At 51.9% G+C, this 14,840-nt stretch overlaps 1 protein-coding gene across 1 annotated transcript in view; it reads left to right on the plus strand.

Moving 5' to 3' along the window:
• The window catches only part of Ppard (peroxisome proliferator-activated receptor delta), a gene marked incomplete in the record, with an annotated part of 68,819 nt that overhangs the window by 4,285 nt on the left and 49,694 nt on the right, over positions 1–14,840 (plus strand).

Below are 14,840 nucleotides of genomic sequence, written 5' to 3' on the forward strand. Positions count from 1 at the left end.
GTTTGTTGAATGAGTAATTGAACAAACTTTCCCCTCTATCCATGTGGGTACCTAGGATGCCAGGCCACGAAGAGGCTGACTGAGATTCTCTTTTATTTATGAAATGGGCATTTTTGAGCGTCCCCCACACACTCGGCTCTGGGAAAATGATGACAGTGAAAGACAGATTCAGCTCCCGCCTCCTGGGCCAGTGGTTTGCCACACACAGGACGCAGTTGTTTCTCCCGGCTCTGCGGCTCTGCTGCGGTTGCTGGGTCCCCCCAGCCTGAACAATGCTGTGTCCTCAGGATGCCCGAAGGTTTCATAAGAGCAGCTCCAGGGGACCTGAGGTTCACTGTGGGTCCCTGCTGGGACCGGGAAACCCCTCCTCCTGTCACGTTTCATCTCTGAAGTTTGGGAAGTTCGTGGCTCCGGGAGCTGTTTGCGGACCGCACTTCCCTTGCTCTGCTCCTAACACCCCGCAGCTTTTCCTGTTGCAAGACGGGTGGCGAGCCCCGGGGATCAGGTTGTTTGTGGATCTTGCAGGCCCGGACCCTTCCTCTGTGGGCAATGTGAGGGAGGAAGAAGAGGGCGGAGGCTTCTGAGTTGGTGGGGGATGGACAGGAAGAGTCCTGAAACCAGCTGATTTGCCTTATGGCAGATTCATTTCTTTTGGTGTTGTTTTTGTTGAGACAAGGTCTCGCTATGTTGCCAGGCTGGCCTTGAACTCACTATGTAGCCCAGGCTGACCTCGAACTCTCAGCAGTTCTCCTGCCTCAGTCTCCCGAGTGCTGGTATTACAGGCGTGTACCACCATCTCTGGCTGTGTCTGGTTCATTTGTGAGCTTTGAGCTCCCTGTCCAGTGCGTTGTTGTCTTAGTTGCTTTTAGCAAGGGTATGATTATCATATTTTACAGTTTTATTTTATTTTTCTTTGTTATCCTCAAAAAGTTGTGATTGTTACCATCTTGGTCTTTTTTACCTGGGACACTTCTGTGGGCCAAGTATTGTGACAAATGTTTCAGACCTGGACTTTGGCTGCCACCCTTCCTCCAAGGGTGAAGAACCTAGCAGGGGAGAGGAGATGCACAGCAAGAAAATGCTTGGACTGCTGTAGAGCCGGTGGATGCTAAGAACATGGTCCTCTTTAGAGGATATATGTTTAGATGAGCAAGTTGTCCCTGAGGGCTGGCTTTGTCCCTAAAAAAACTGGGTCTTAGATTGAGCCTTGAAAGAAAGTTTTGTTCTGGGCTTTTGAGACAAGGTCTCAGTGTGTAGTTCAGGCTGGCATTGAACTCAAGGCGATCCTCCTGCCTCAGCCTGCTGAGTTCTGGGATCACAAGCTTGTGCTACCACACTTGGCCAGACAGTCCCTTAAGTTGCTAAATTGTCATGCTGGGCTTCAACTTGCAATCCTTCTGCCTCAGCCTCCCAGAGTGCTGGGATTACTGGCGTACACCACTGCACCTGGCTGTATGACCTGTTATAAGTGACATTTTTATTTTTTGGTGCCAGGAATTGAACTCAGGACCCTGTGCTTGCCAGGAAGGTGCTAATGCTGCTGAGCTATGTCCCTGGCCCCATAAGTGACATTTTTAATGAAAAATAACTTCTTTTCGCCAAACTTGTTATGTCTGGCAAGACAGCTAAGTTCTTGTATCTACCTCTGCATTCACGTTTGTATAATACAGGGTTTTAATTGAAGGACATAAAAAAATCAGGCCTCATACAGCTTGTGGTTTGGGAAGGAGGGAGTATTTTATTTATTTTGTTTTATCTTATGGTACCAGGAATCAAACTCAGGACCTCGCGCTTGCCGGGCAGGCAATGCACAACTGAGCTATATCCCCGACCCAGGAAGGAGTATTTTAATAGCCTTGGCAGATAATCGTGGGTGTTCTTCTTGCATACCGTATTTTGACTTGAAAGGTAGTTTCCTTAGGATTAGCCACCATGTGGAATATGAATAAATTTTTCATTTTTGTGACACTAAAATCCATTGGTATTTGTTAATTGAGTGATTGTGGTACTGGGGATTGAACCTAGGCTCTTCTTTGCACTGAGCTTTTCTGTTTTTTATTTTGAGACAGGGATTCACTACGTTGTTCTGCCCAGGCTAGACTTGAAATTGTGATCCTCTTGCCTCGGCCTCCCTGAGCACTGGGATTACAAGTGTGCACCGCCGTACCAGGTTCCCTTAGTATATCTTGTACATAAGTGGATCACTTACTTTAAATGGGTCATTGGGAAATATCAGTACCCTAATTTATGTAGATCGCTCAAATGTAGACATATTTTACTTGACAGTATGAAAAATTTTATTTCTGAGTACTATCACTGGGCTCATCAGAAAAGTCTCTGTGGGTTGGGAAACTGTCAGGTTTATGCTAGATACGTGACGTGCTTTTCATAATGTGAACTTTTTTTCTTGAGGCCTTGATTTGTCATTATTAATATGCTGTCAAATCTTTTTCGAAGAAAAAAGTACCGGGAATTGAACTCACGACCTTGCACTTGCCAGGCAGGCGCTGTGCTGCTGAGCTAAATCCCCAGCCCCTAGACTTTTTTTTTTGAGACAGGGTCTCCCTTTGTAGTCTAGGCTGGCCTTGAACCCAAGGTGACCCTCCTGTCTCAGTCTCCCAGGTGCTGGGATTGTAGATGTGCACCACTACACCTGGCTTCTGTCTCAGAAATGGAAAGAGTTGGAAATATAGTAGTGGAATAACCCAGGGTTCAACCCCCAGTTCCACAAACAAACAACAAAAAATTGTCCTGATGATCACTGTTTGCCTATTAATCTCTCAGGTAAGAAATGTGTCTCATGAGAAAGTTGGCTAGTTCAGGTTGGAACTCACACAGACGCTTTCTTTTATCAGAGAGAGAGAGACAGCAGTTTGCGGAGTTGTCCAGGTGGGCGTCAGACTGACAGTTCTCCCAGTCAGGCTCTTGAGTAGATGGGATTATGTTTGTTTTTTGTGGTATTAGAAGTTGAACCTCAGGGCGTTCTACCACTGAGCTGCATCCCCAGCCCTTTCCTTTTTTTATTTTGGGACAGGGTCTTGCTAAGTGGCCTAGGCTGGCCCTCAACTTGCGATCCTCCTGCCTCGGCCTCCTGAATATCCAGAGTTACAGGCTAAGGATCAGCCAAGATGTAGTGAAGCTAGTTTCCATTGGCGTACCTAGGACACTCCGCAGTGAAATCAGTGCTGTATTGTCTTCATGGTTGCCCGGCCCTGCTGGACCCTCACTGGGGCTCCTTGGAGTTGCTGTGGTCAGGTAGCATCTGAAGGCGGCAGGTGGGGCTAGGTGTCCTGCTGGCTCCCGCTGCTTGGCACTTGCTGCTGGCCTTGGCTAGCTGCCTCCTCGCGGCCCTGCATGCACCCTAGCTTCCCGCAGTGGGACAGCTGAGACCCAAGCAGGAGCAGCCCAGAGGGAGACACCAGGAAGGATGGCACGATTCCTGTGCTGTCTCAGTCACAGGTCCCGTTCAGAACAGAATACATGAGGGTGTGAATGCCGGGAGGCTTGGTTCATGGGTGGGAGAGGCCTCCTCGGAGACCAGCGCCTGCTTTTTAGTGTGCTTTCAGGGAGGCAGCCGGGTCTGTGAACAGATGACTTCTAAAGGTCTGGTCTACCTTCCATTCCTGGAAGCAAGGGTTAGGAAGTTCCTGGCAGCTAGTAGAGGACATAGTATGCCAAGTAAAGGAACTTGCCCTGTGCTCTTCAGGCAATGGGGAGCCATGGATGGTTTGGGAGCAAGAAGTGATGGTGTTACTACTGCAGAAAGCTGGGCTGAATGGCGGAAGAATGGAGGCAGGAGGATGGGTAAGAGACAACTGCCATGTTCTCATGGTAGGAAAGTTCTCTCACGTCAAGTCCGGCCTCCCTGGGTACAGTTAGGTGCATCGACCTGGGTCTTCAGCCACACAGATTTAAGTCCTCAGACCACAGGAGGAGCAACGCTTCCCCACCCCTACCCCTGGAGACTGCCAGTACCCAGGAAAGGCTACCTCAAAGGTTTACAAATGTCAAAAACAAATAATATTTTAAAAAATTGCCCAGACACATAAAAAGTTAAGTGTAAGTTACTAAAAAAAAAAAAAATAAAAAACAAAAAATTCAAATTTTATTCAACACCACTATGTTTCAAATACGCTTCAGTTTCAGTATCTTTGACCATTAAAAAAACCAGGAGAAGCTGGGCATGTGGCGCACACCTGGAATCTCTGTGCTCGGGAGGCTGAGGCAGGAGGATTGCCATAAGTTCGAGGCCACCTAGGGTACACAGCAAGACCGTCTCTCTCCAAAAAAAAAAAAAAAAGCTAGGAGAGGTGTGAGAAGGGCAAGAAGGAGGAGGGCAAATTAGAGACTAGAAGGGAGAGGGATGAAGGGGAAGTGAGGTTTCCTGAGAGGAAGCAGCGGAAAGGGTGGGAGCAGGAGGCTGAGGGAGGCCGGCGGCATGTGCTGCCCCAGGCTTCAGCCCCTGAGTCCTCACTGCATCTCTAGGGCCCCATTGGTTCCCAGAGAGGTTGCGAGTGGATGAGGGCTGGGCAGGCCTGGGAGTGGCTCTTGGCTCTGCTGTGAACCAGCTGCGGGAGCGAGGGTTTGTGACCTCACGTCCCAGCCTTTGTAGTCTGCTCTGGAACGCCACAGCGGACCTCAGGTGGTGCTGGCCTGTCCCCTGCATGCTGAGCTTGGGGACAGATGATTTCCTGAGCCAGTCCTGGCCCTGATGTACAGGCCCAGGCACAGAGAGCCCAGCCTCTGACTGAGGCGCTGTCACTGGCCGTCAGCCCTGGGTGTTCGGGCAGTGCCCCTTCTTTCCTCCTCAGGCTGGGCTTCAGCACCTCGCCGCTGCCCTGCCTTGTCGCTGCCCTGCCTTGTCGCCACCCCGGCAGCTCTCCAGGGACCGTTGCTGCATTCACCGCGAGTGGGGACACAGCTCTGAACGAGCTCTCCCGAGAGGGCGACTGCAAAGGGAGAGGCTTCTGGCTGCCTGGGGAAACGGCCTCCTCTGTCACTGAGCTCACGGACAGCTCCCGACAGATCAGGCCGGCTTTCATTGCGATCTGCTGCAACCCTTGATCCTCGCGGCTGCTCCTGGCAAGTCCCGAGTCCGGGGTTGCAACCTCAGGAGCAGTTTCTTGGCTCCCGCTCCGCTGGGAGAACAAGCAGCTTCCTGTCCAGCTGGCAGTGCTGGCTGGGGCTACCCCACACTGTGGGCCACCTCTCCTCAAAGATGGACTTGGCTTTTTTGGTTGCTTGTTTCAGATTTTTGGGACAGGGTCTTGCTATGTAATTCAGGCTGGCCTTGAACTCACTAGGGAGCCTAAGCTAATCTCAAACTCATGGCAGTTCTCCTGCCTCAGCCTCCCGAGTGCTAGGATCACAGGTGTGCACCACACCCAGCTTAACGTGCTGTTCTTACATCTGCCACTCGTGGTCCCCGTTTCCAAACAAGGGGACGAGGTGTGCTTTTCTCAGTTTCGCTCAGTCACCTAAAACATTTCCCTGTTGTAACTGTTGCTCTAGAACTTGGTTTCTTGGGCCAGTGCCGGAGACGTAATGCTGTGTCGTGGGGCTGTCCTGGGCCTTGGTGGGTGGTTAGCAGCATCCCTGGCCTGGCGCCTGCCCAGTAGGTGCCAGTCACTCCCCTTCCCCTAGTTGTAAAAACCAAGGTCTCCAGACGTTGCCAGATGTTCCTTGGAGACGGAATCACCCTTGTCTTGTGAGAACTACTGCTCTGTCATTTCCCCATGAGGTACTGCAGGCCAGCTGGGCCTCCTAGTGAACAGCAATAAACTTGGGGTGGTAGGCAGACAGGTCTCAGCTGGAAGTGTACTGCCCTCAGCCACCTCACCGGGCCCGGAGGGCTTTGGGGGGGGGTGAAGTAGTTCACCCATAGCAGTGTGCTGCAGCTACGCAGGAAACGATAGGGTGTCTGCACAGCAAACGGGCACCTCCAGGGCGCAGAGCCACCTCCTGGAGCTGCGGGCTTTAGGCTGAGCCTCTCTGTGTTTTGTAAGGGCTGGGCAGAAGGTTCCTGCGTGTGGCTCCTGGAGGTGCCACGTAGCAGAGAGTAGGTTCCCCTTATGGTGCAGATGCCTGGGACCAGCCGTTCCTGGTGTCTCACACGACCGAGTGGGTGGTTGGGGATTCTGATCACAGCAGCCTCCCGCTCTCAGAACCTGCCAGGCCAGGCAGTGCTCCGAGAGGAAGCTCATCTGCTGTCCTGCCTCTAGGGCTTGTTGGTCAGGTCCAGACCTTTTCTGGACAGCTCCCTGCGTGAGAAGTCTTCAGCTCAGTGCAAAGACCCTGATGGGCTCCCCTTGACCCTCTGCTGGCTCCCTGGAGTGTGATCCTCAGCGGGCCATCGAGGGCTTGAGGTTGGAGAGGAGAAAACTGCCTTTCCCTTCCAAGGAAGCGCCCTAGGGCCTGACTCGGTGCCATACAGTTAGTTCCCCTCTGCCTGCTTACGCAGCAAGCAGTCCAAGGGAGAGACAGGACCAGGCCCGGGGACTCCGCCAGGGCTCCTGACCCGGCGCCCCTTTGACCTGGACAGGGGTCTGAGCTGTGTTTCTTCCACATCCTTGGCTTTTCCTTGCTTGGTGGTGAGCTGAACCGGGGCCTGCAGAGACATCCAGGCCATAACCCCTGGGACCCGTGAATATTGGCTGTGGTGGCAAATGGACTTCACAGAAGTGATTAAGTTAAGGATCTTGCCGTGAGGAGATGATCCTGGATTATCCAGTGGGGCCTAAATGTGTCCCGAGGGGTGGGGGCGACAGATTTGACACAGTCAAGAGGCCGTGTGACCTCGGCAGGCAGATGCTACGCTGCTGGCTTTGACTGCAGAGGAAGAGGCCAAGGAATACAAGGAAAGCAGCCCTGGCCGCGGGAAAGGGAGGAAAGGGTTCTTTCTAGGACTTCTGGGGAGAGCATGCCCATTAACCCAGCGGTTTTGGTCCGGTGAAACCAGTTTTGGACTTCTGACCTCTAGAACCGTAACAGAGAATAAATGTGTTTTGTTTTAAGCCACTAAGTTTGTGATGATTTGTTACAGCGTAACAGGAAACCAATAAGGGGATCATCTGCCTGCAGGCCCAGAGGATGCCGGCTGATCTTTGTTCTTATTGTGAGGCGTCCCCTTCCTGGCACAGGAGCATGTGAGGCCCAGCCTTTCTTTAGACTAATCTTTGAGGTGGTCTGCACTTTGGGAGAACCTTCAGAGAATTCTGGGGAGCAGAAGAGTATGAGATCTTTGCTTTTGGACTTCCCTGACCCCCTCATCTTCAATCCAATCAGTACCAAAGGGTTGCATTCAGGATTTGAGGATCCAGGATTAGCTACAGTCTTATTCCAACTTATCCCCCCTGTAGTCCCCTTTCTTCTGTTTATTTAACAGTAATTCATTAAGTACTTGCCATGCGTTGGATACCGTGGACATCGGGAACAAAGGCGATTTTAAAAAGTTTTTAGTTTATTAGTACATTTGTCTAGTACATAATGTTTACGTTTCTTGTGGAGAGTTGGTACATGCATATAACACATGTTAATTCCTTTTCTCAGGGAACAAAGCAGTTTTTAAAAATCTGTGCACCCCTGTAGTCCTGACTACTTAGGAGGCTGAGACTGGAGGATCACTTGAGCCCAGAAGTTAGGGGTCAGACTGGGCAACATAGGGAGACCCTGTCTCAAAAAAAGAAGAAAATTTCTTGCCCTCTTAGTAGTTGAGGTGGTTGGCGGGGAAGGGAGCCAGATTAAAGCATATCCGATGATGGTGAATGCTGTATAGGAAAATAAAGCACAAAGGGTACAAGGGCAGTTTTAGAAGGCGGACAAGGCCCAGGAATGGGATGCTGAAACTGGAGGAGAATGAGATACTTGTGGGGAGTCTCTTAGGGACACAGAGAAAGGGGTATAGCCGCTTCTCCAGTTATGTTGGGGCTACACCCAGTAAAGTTGTAAGAGAAAATATTGTAAGTCAAAAATGCATTTGAGGGCTGGGGATGTAGCCCAGTGACACAGCACTGGCTTGGCAAGCACGAGGCCCTGAGTTCGATTTCTGGTACAAAAAAAAAAATGCATTTCAGATTCTGAACCTACTAAACATCCCAGTGTAGCCACACAGTATCCTTCAGAGTATTGGTTGTTTTTCCTAAAGGTTGTGTGGCTGGCTGGGGGCCCCAGCATCTCAACAGAGTGTGGTCCTGCAGACTGCTAGCTTGGGAAAGGATCAAAATTAAAAATTCCAGCCATTCCAGAGGCTGAGAAATGGGGATCACAAGTTCAAGGCCAGCCTAGGCAACTTAACAAGAGTGTCTCAAAATGAAAAATAAAAAAAGCTGGGGATGTAGCTCAGTCCTGGAACATTTGGCTAGCATATATGAGGCTTTGGGGTGTTGCCCCAATACTTAAAAAGAAAACCAACAAATAAAATCACAGAATCCCAAGTACAGTTTCTACTTGAATGGATAGACTTTTGCACTGTTGTAAAATGGAAAAATTGTTAAGTGAAATTCTCATCTTCCAGAGCTCGTCTGTACAAAGGCCACAGCTGAAGTGTGTGATGAGCACAAGGGAGCCAGGGTGGTGGACAGAAGGAGGGCAGAGGTGCGTGGGAGGGGGTGGGGTCAGAGGTGTGATTGAGGTCCTGCAGTCCTGTAAATCTTTTATTCACTTGTCCTTTGTCCCTTCCTCCTTCCTCCTCACATTGCCTCTTGATTTCTATGTGTCCTTGGTGCTTTTTGTCTTACTATACCTAGTGTGTTGCTTAATCTCAGCCATCAACTTGATTGGCTTGAGAGACACATAGGGGTTAGTTGAGCATGCTTCTGGGTGTGTCTGGTAGGTCCCTGGCTCCTTCCTCTCTGTCTCTTTCCAGCCTGCTGTGCTTTGGGGCTTCCATGAATTGAGCGCCTTTCCTCTACCACTCCCTTCCACCTCGATCTTTCTGCCTTGGAGCCAGCTTAGACCATGGACTGAACCCTCTGCGATTGTGAGCCAAAGTAAACCTTTTCTCCTATGAGTTGTATATGTTGGGTATTTTAGCCCAGCAACAAAAAGCTGACTAGTGCAGGAATATCAGCAGGCAAACATAGTCAATTTAATAAAGCAACCTCCTCTTTCTGAATATGAGGGCAGTTCCCCAGCGGTATTGTTGTAGGCAATGTGCCTGGGAGTGCAGTTACCCGTATTAACCAGACACCTTTCTTTTTTTTTTTTTTTTGGTACCGGGAATCGAACTCACGACCTTGCACTTGCCAGGCAGGTGCTGTGCCGCTGAGCCAAATCCCCAGCCCCATCCAGACACCTTTCTGGGTCAGTTTCATTGCCCCCCTCAGCCTCAAAGCCCCTGCCCCTTCTTCCCACCTGCCTTCCTGCTCTCCCCCGGGGTCTTACAGATACCCTCCTGAGATGCTCTCCTGGCTCCCGTGCCTCCTCCCCTCCTCCTCCTGAGCAGCGCAGTCCACCTTCCGACCCCGCCTGGTAGTTGGGGCCGTGTCACTGCACATTCGTGGCTGTCGCCTGGGCTCTTGGCAGGCACAGTGCCTTTCCCTGAGCAGCTGCAGGCTCTGCTTCGTCAGCTTCGGAGATGATCCGGCATTCGTGCTCAGCCCTCTCCCCTGTCTCTAAAGGTGAGTGGAGGCCCCACCCATGCCCACTGCAGCCCCTCTCCTTTTCCTGGGCCTGGGCTTCTAAAAATCTGATCCCCTAAGGTCAAGGAAGTCCTGGCTGGAAAGTAACCTGCTCCCTGGAGAATGACCCAGGATAGCTCTGGTGCCTGGCGGTGGCCCCAAATGCCAGCCTGTAGTAGTCCCTTGGTAGTTCCAGCATCCCCAGGGCCAGGGTACAGATTGTCTCAATGGATTAACTCCTGCCTGTGTTCCTGAATTCAAAGTCTTGGGTGACTCTGTCCAGCACCTGCCTTAAATAGTGGAACCAAATATGTTGTTACTGAAAATAAAAATCTTTGGTGGTAAGGGCTGGGGTGTAATTCAGAGGTAGAGCCTTGCCTGATACACCTGAGGGTTTGGAGCTTAGCCCTGCCATCAAAAACAAAAACTCAAAACCAACAACAACAAAAACAAAACTTTCATACTCAACAAACTGACCAATAATACTCCCAGGTAAACATCATTAGGTAAATCAATTTCCACGTCCCAGAAAGCAAGTGAAATTGTAGCCAGCTCTGTTTGTATTCTGTTGCAGCGTGCAGTTCCTGTGACTTTGCTTTGTGGCACCCTAACACTGCAGTGCGTTGGTAACACGTGGTTACAGTTTGCCTTTCGTGTCCTTACAAGGTGTCACCTTTGGTCTGTGGTCTGGCCCAGCAGCACACGCCTCCCCACACAGCGAGGCCTGCCTCTGTGTCCCGCAAGCCTGCGGTGGCCTTGGCTCCTGCCTCTCTGCCAGGGCCATCTGTTTTGGTTCATTTTGGGGTGCATTGTGGATAATCATGGAGAATCTTTCCTCCCAGTACTCCCGGAGCTCCTGCCCACGTGCTGCTTCTGTTAGCGACAGCAGCCTACGCTGCCCCTTCCTTTCTGTCCTGTGCCTCCACCGTGCAGGGTGCTGGTGCGTCCCGGTGGTTGCCTCTCCATAGGCTCAGCGGAGATTTCGGGCTTTGGTGGAGTTTTTCCCAGCAAGCCCTGTCCCCTGCCCTTCTCCCACCTGTGGCTCAGCACCTACCAGGTGTTTAATCATGGAGGTATCGCTTGCATCCTAGGCTTTGCTTTTGGGCTGAGAGTGCGAGAGCTGGGCTGACTTGTGCCTCCACCTGCAAGCAGTCTGTCTTCATCCGCAGAGCTGTAGGTGCTCAGGAACTGAATAGGAGACGGCCCGTGTGTTGGTGCGTGGTGCCACCCCCTTTGCACGCATTGCTTTGTTAAACTCCACTACCACCCTCTGAGGGAGGAATTGTACTGCTTTTACAGTTGGAGATCCCGAGGCTCACACCGGTTGGGAAAATTGCCTAAAGTCACACAGCTAGTAAGTGGCAGAGCTGGGATTTGAACCCAAGTGGCTCAAGCCAGGTCTGTGCTCCGCACGCGGGAAGGACTCCTCGGAGGGATGGCTGGCTGAATCGGATTGTTCCAGTTTGGAAAGTAGCTGCTTGACCTGTGGAGGTTTCAGGGAGCAGCGGGGGCCCTGTTGGTCATGGAGCATAAGCGAGATTTTGGCAGGCGTGGTGCCCCTTGCAGAGCTCATTCCAGGTCGTTGGGCAGAGGAGGCCCCGTGTGTGGTTGGGCCTCGTGGCTCCCTGGATCTGCTCTGAGGCAGTGAAGCCCCGAAGAACCACGAGACTAAGCAGCCCGGTTGCGGACCAGGTGCGGAGGGCGGGAGGGACTCCATCGCCGCTCTGAGTGATTCGGCAGCAGCTTTCAGTCTGGGGGAAGGAAAAGACAGAGGGATGGCCCAGATGCGCATGGATGGAGAGAAGGAAGAGAGGCTGCCTTTATTCAGATTCGTCCTTGGGCCAGGCATTATCCCTGCAGGCCGGCCTGCAGAGTGTGGGGTTAGACAGCTGGCCCAGTCACACGGTAAACAGGTGGCAGAGCTGGCGTTGGAGCCCTGCGGAGTAGTCAGTTCTGCTCAGTTCAGTCACTGCATCTGCTGCCCGTGTTGCTTCTGCCTGGGCTAAGCATCACGGGAGGGTAACGTGTGCAGGTGTGTGTGAGGTTGTGAGCAGAGGCTGGGGGCACCTGGGCTCAGGGTTCCCGCCCTGCTCTGCAGCACGAGCCCCACCCAGACCTGCAGCCCCCACCGTGCTCAGAGCAGCGGTGCCGTGGTGTTTGTGCCTTGCTTGCACCCTGCAGCCGCTGGTTTATTTTTAGAGAACCTTTTCAATTTCTGTTCGCATTTCCTGACCTGAACGCAGGAGGTAGGTGCAAGGATGACGGTGGGAACTGGAAGATGCCGGCATAGGTTGCCTCTTAGCCATGCCAGGGGCTGGCGCTGGGGCTGTGCCTGCTGCCCTGCCCGCTGTCACCTCAGGGATCCTGGACCCCAGAGTCTGAGGCTGAGAGGGCAGCCTGCCCAGTGGCTCCTCTGAGGAGAGTGGTCCTTCCCCCAAAGGGAGGGGAAGCACGAAGTAGCACATGTGCTGCAGCTCACTGTTGCTGAGGTGTAAACTCCTGGGGAACACGGGGAGTGTGAGGGGGCAGAGTGTGGGGAGCCAGATCCTGGCTCTGCCAGTTGCTAACTGGGCAGCCTCAGGCAAGTCACTGCCCCCTAGGGGGTGGTAACTGCAGACCCTGTGCCCCTGAGGGTTAAAGGCGCTCAGACTGGAAGGGCAGAGGAGCTGCTCCCTGAGTGCACCCAGCACTGGAGGTGGATAGCCCAGCACACTGTTTGTCCCCTCTGCTGCGCTGGCTTGACAGGCACTAACCTAGTCTGGCGACTGTCTGTGGACCCTGCAGGGCCTTTCCCAGGGATAACTGCAAGTAGCCCAGCGCTGCCAGCCCTGCCAGCCCTGCCTGGGCCCTGGGAGAGACAGGAGACACGTCTGAGGAGGAGTCTTCTACCCGAGGAGTGTCAGCAGCTCTGCCTGCTTTCTGCTTTGAGCCTTGCTAAGCTCTGGAGCATTCATGCCTGTGTGCCCTGGGTGCAGGCGACTTGGGTGTTGGACACAAGGTTGCTGAGGGAGGGGTCTGCTGCCTCCGAGGTGTCGAGGTAACTAATAACGAATAGTGAAGGACACCTTCAGAAAATGGCATTTGAGCATTTAGAAATTTAATTAGAGGCCAGGTATGGTGGCACACACCTGTAGGCCCAACTGCTTGGGAGGCTGAGGCAGGAGGATCACTTGAACCCATGGATTCAAGGCTTCCCTGGGCAGCGTATTGAGGCATTGTTGCAAGCAAACACAAATACACTGGTGGAGAGATGGACGGACAAACAGAAGGGAGGGAGAGAAAAAGTAATCAGATGCCATCAATGGCCAAGATTATAGAAATTTTGTTAGGATATGGGGTTGGTTCTCAGGCATAAATTTCCATGGGTGTTTTTAATGTATAACAAGATGTTTTAATTATGTAAATAGTGTTCATTCATTATAGATCACTTCAAAATACAGGTTAAGTGCTGAAAAGTAAATAAAAGTTACGTATGATCTGTTACAAGTTTTGGTTTATATTCTCAGACTGTGTATACCTAGTTTTTTTGTTGGTTTTGTGATACTGGGGCTCGAACCCTGGGGCCTTTTACACTGCCCTACACCCTAGCCCTGTTGTTGTTTTTTTTTTTAATTTTGGGACTGGCTCCCGGGCAGCAGGCAGGGACTGGCTCCCGGGCAGCGGGCAGGGAGCAGAGTGGAGGAGTCAGGGATGTGGGTGACGCCCACAAATCCTTGTGTCCACAGCTCAGCTTCCATCCCAGAACAACAGCTCGGTGGAGCGGGGAGGAAGCAGAAGACGGTATCTGTCGGGGGCAAACTGTTCTGTCCTCCGCTTCCTGCAGAATGAAACGAGGCCTCCGGCAGTAGCCAGGACAGGGCCTCCCTGAGCCCAGTGGGTGAGGGCATTCGCATCTCAGTTGTCGCAGCAGCTGATCTTCCTGAGCCTCGTGTCCCCACGAGCCTGCCCAGGTCACACTTGTCTCCTGCCCTGGGCCCTTGAGACCCAGCGCAAGCTCTGTAAGCTGCAGGGCCCACGGCTTCCTGTTCGTCCCCTCCAACCCTTTGCCACCCCCTCCTGTCCTCCACTCCCGAGCTATAATTAAGTTCCCATGTGAAACCGTATCCCTCAGCTGACACACGCGCAAAACCGCAGCCCTGGCCATTGGGCAGCTCGTCTGGGGTGACTTCTGGGGCTGCTGTCTCGGCCTCCAGATGGCTCGGGTGGGCCTGAGTGGGTGGGGCGTCTCACCAGGAAAAGCTGGATCCGTGAGGCCAGGCTTTGCCCAAGAGTCAGAAAGTGGGACATTAGGGGGAGAGGAAGGGTGAGCAAATGGCCAGGGGACACAGACAGAGGGGACAGACAGGCCGCCGCCAGAGCCGCAAGGCAGAATGTGAGCTGTTGGCTTTATGTTTTAGCATTTTAAAATGGAGATACACTTCTCTCAGCATAAAACCCCCTGCTGTAAAGTGTACCATTTAGTGGTTGTTACAGTATATGCGCTGCGTTGTACAGCCATCCCCACTGTGTAGCTCCAGCATATTTACATCTCCCCCAAACCAGAACCCGTGCCTCTCAGCAGTTAGCGCCAGTACCTCCCGGCCTGCATCCATCTCTGCCTGGCAACCACTAAACTGCTTTGCTGCTCCATAGAGCTCTCCATGCTATGTAGAAGTAGAATCACACACTATTCATCCTTTTGGGTCTGGCTTCTCTCACTTAGTGGAATGTTTTCAAGGTTTATCCATGTTGTAGCATATAGTAGTACTCTATTCTATTTTAATGGCTGAATAATATTCCACTATATATATATCACTTTTTTTTTTTTTTCCAGTACCAGGAATTGAACTCATGACCTTGCACTTGCCAGGCAGGCGCTGTGCCGCTGAGCTAAATCCCCAGCCCCTTATATATCACATTTTGTTTATCTGTTTATCAACTGATAGACTGTTGGGTCCGTCCTTCCTTCCTTCCTTCCTTCCTTCCTTCCTTCCTTCCTTCCTTCCTTCCTTCCTTCTTCTCTTTCCTGTGAGATAGTCTCACTGTGTGAGTCAGACTGGCCTTGAACTCACAGTGATTCTCCTGCCTCAGTCTCCCAAGTGCTGGGATTATAGGTGTGCACCACCCTGATGAGCAAAGAATATCCCCTTTTAAGGCAGGGTAACTTTCCACTGGATGTAGATATCACATTTTATTTATCCATTCCTGCATTGGTAAACACTTGGGCTGCTTTGACATTATAGC

Source organism: Chinchilla lanigera, unplaced genomic scaffold (assembly GCF_000276665.1).
Source record: "Chinchilla lanigera isolate Chin_1 unplaced genomic scaffold, ChiLan1.0 scaffold00036, whole genome shotgun sequence".
NCBI classification, from domain to species: Eukaryota; Metazoa; Chordata; class Mammalia; order Rodentia; family Chinchillidae; genus Chinchilla; species Chinchilla lanigera.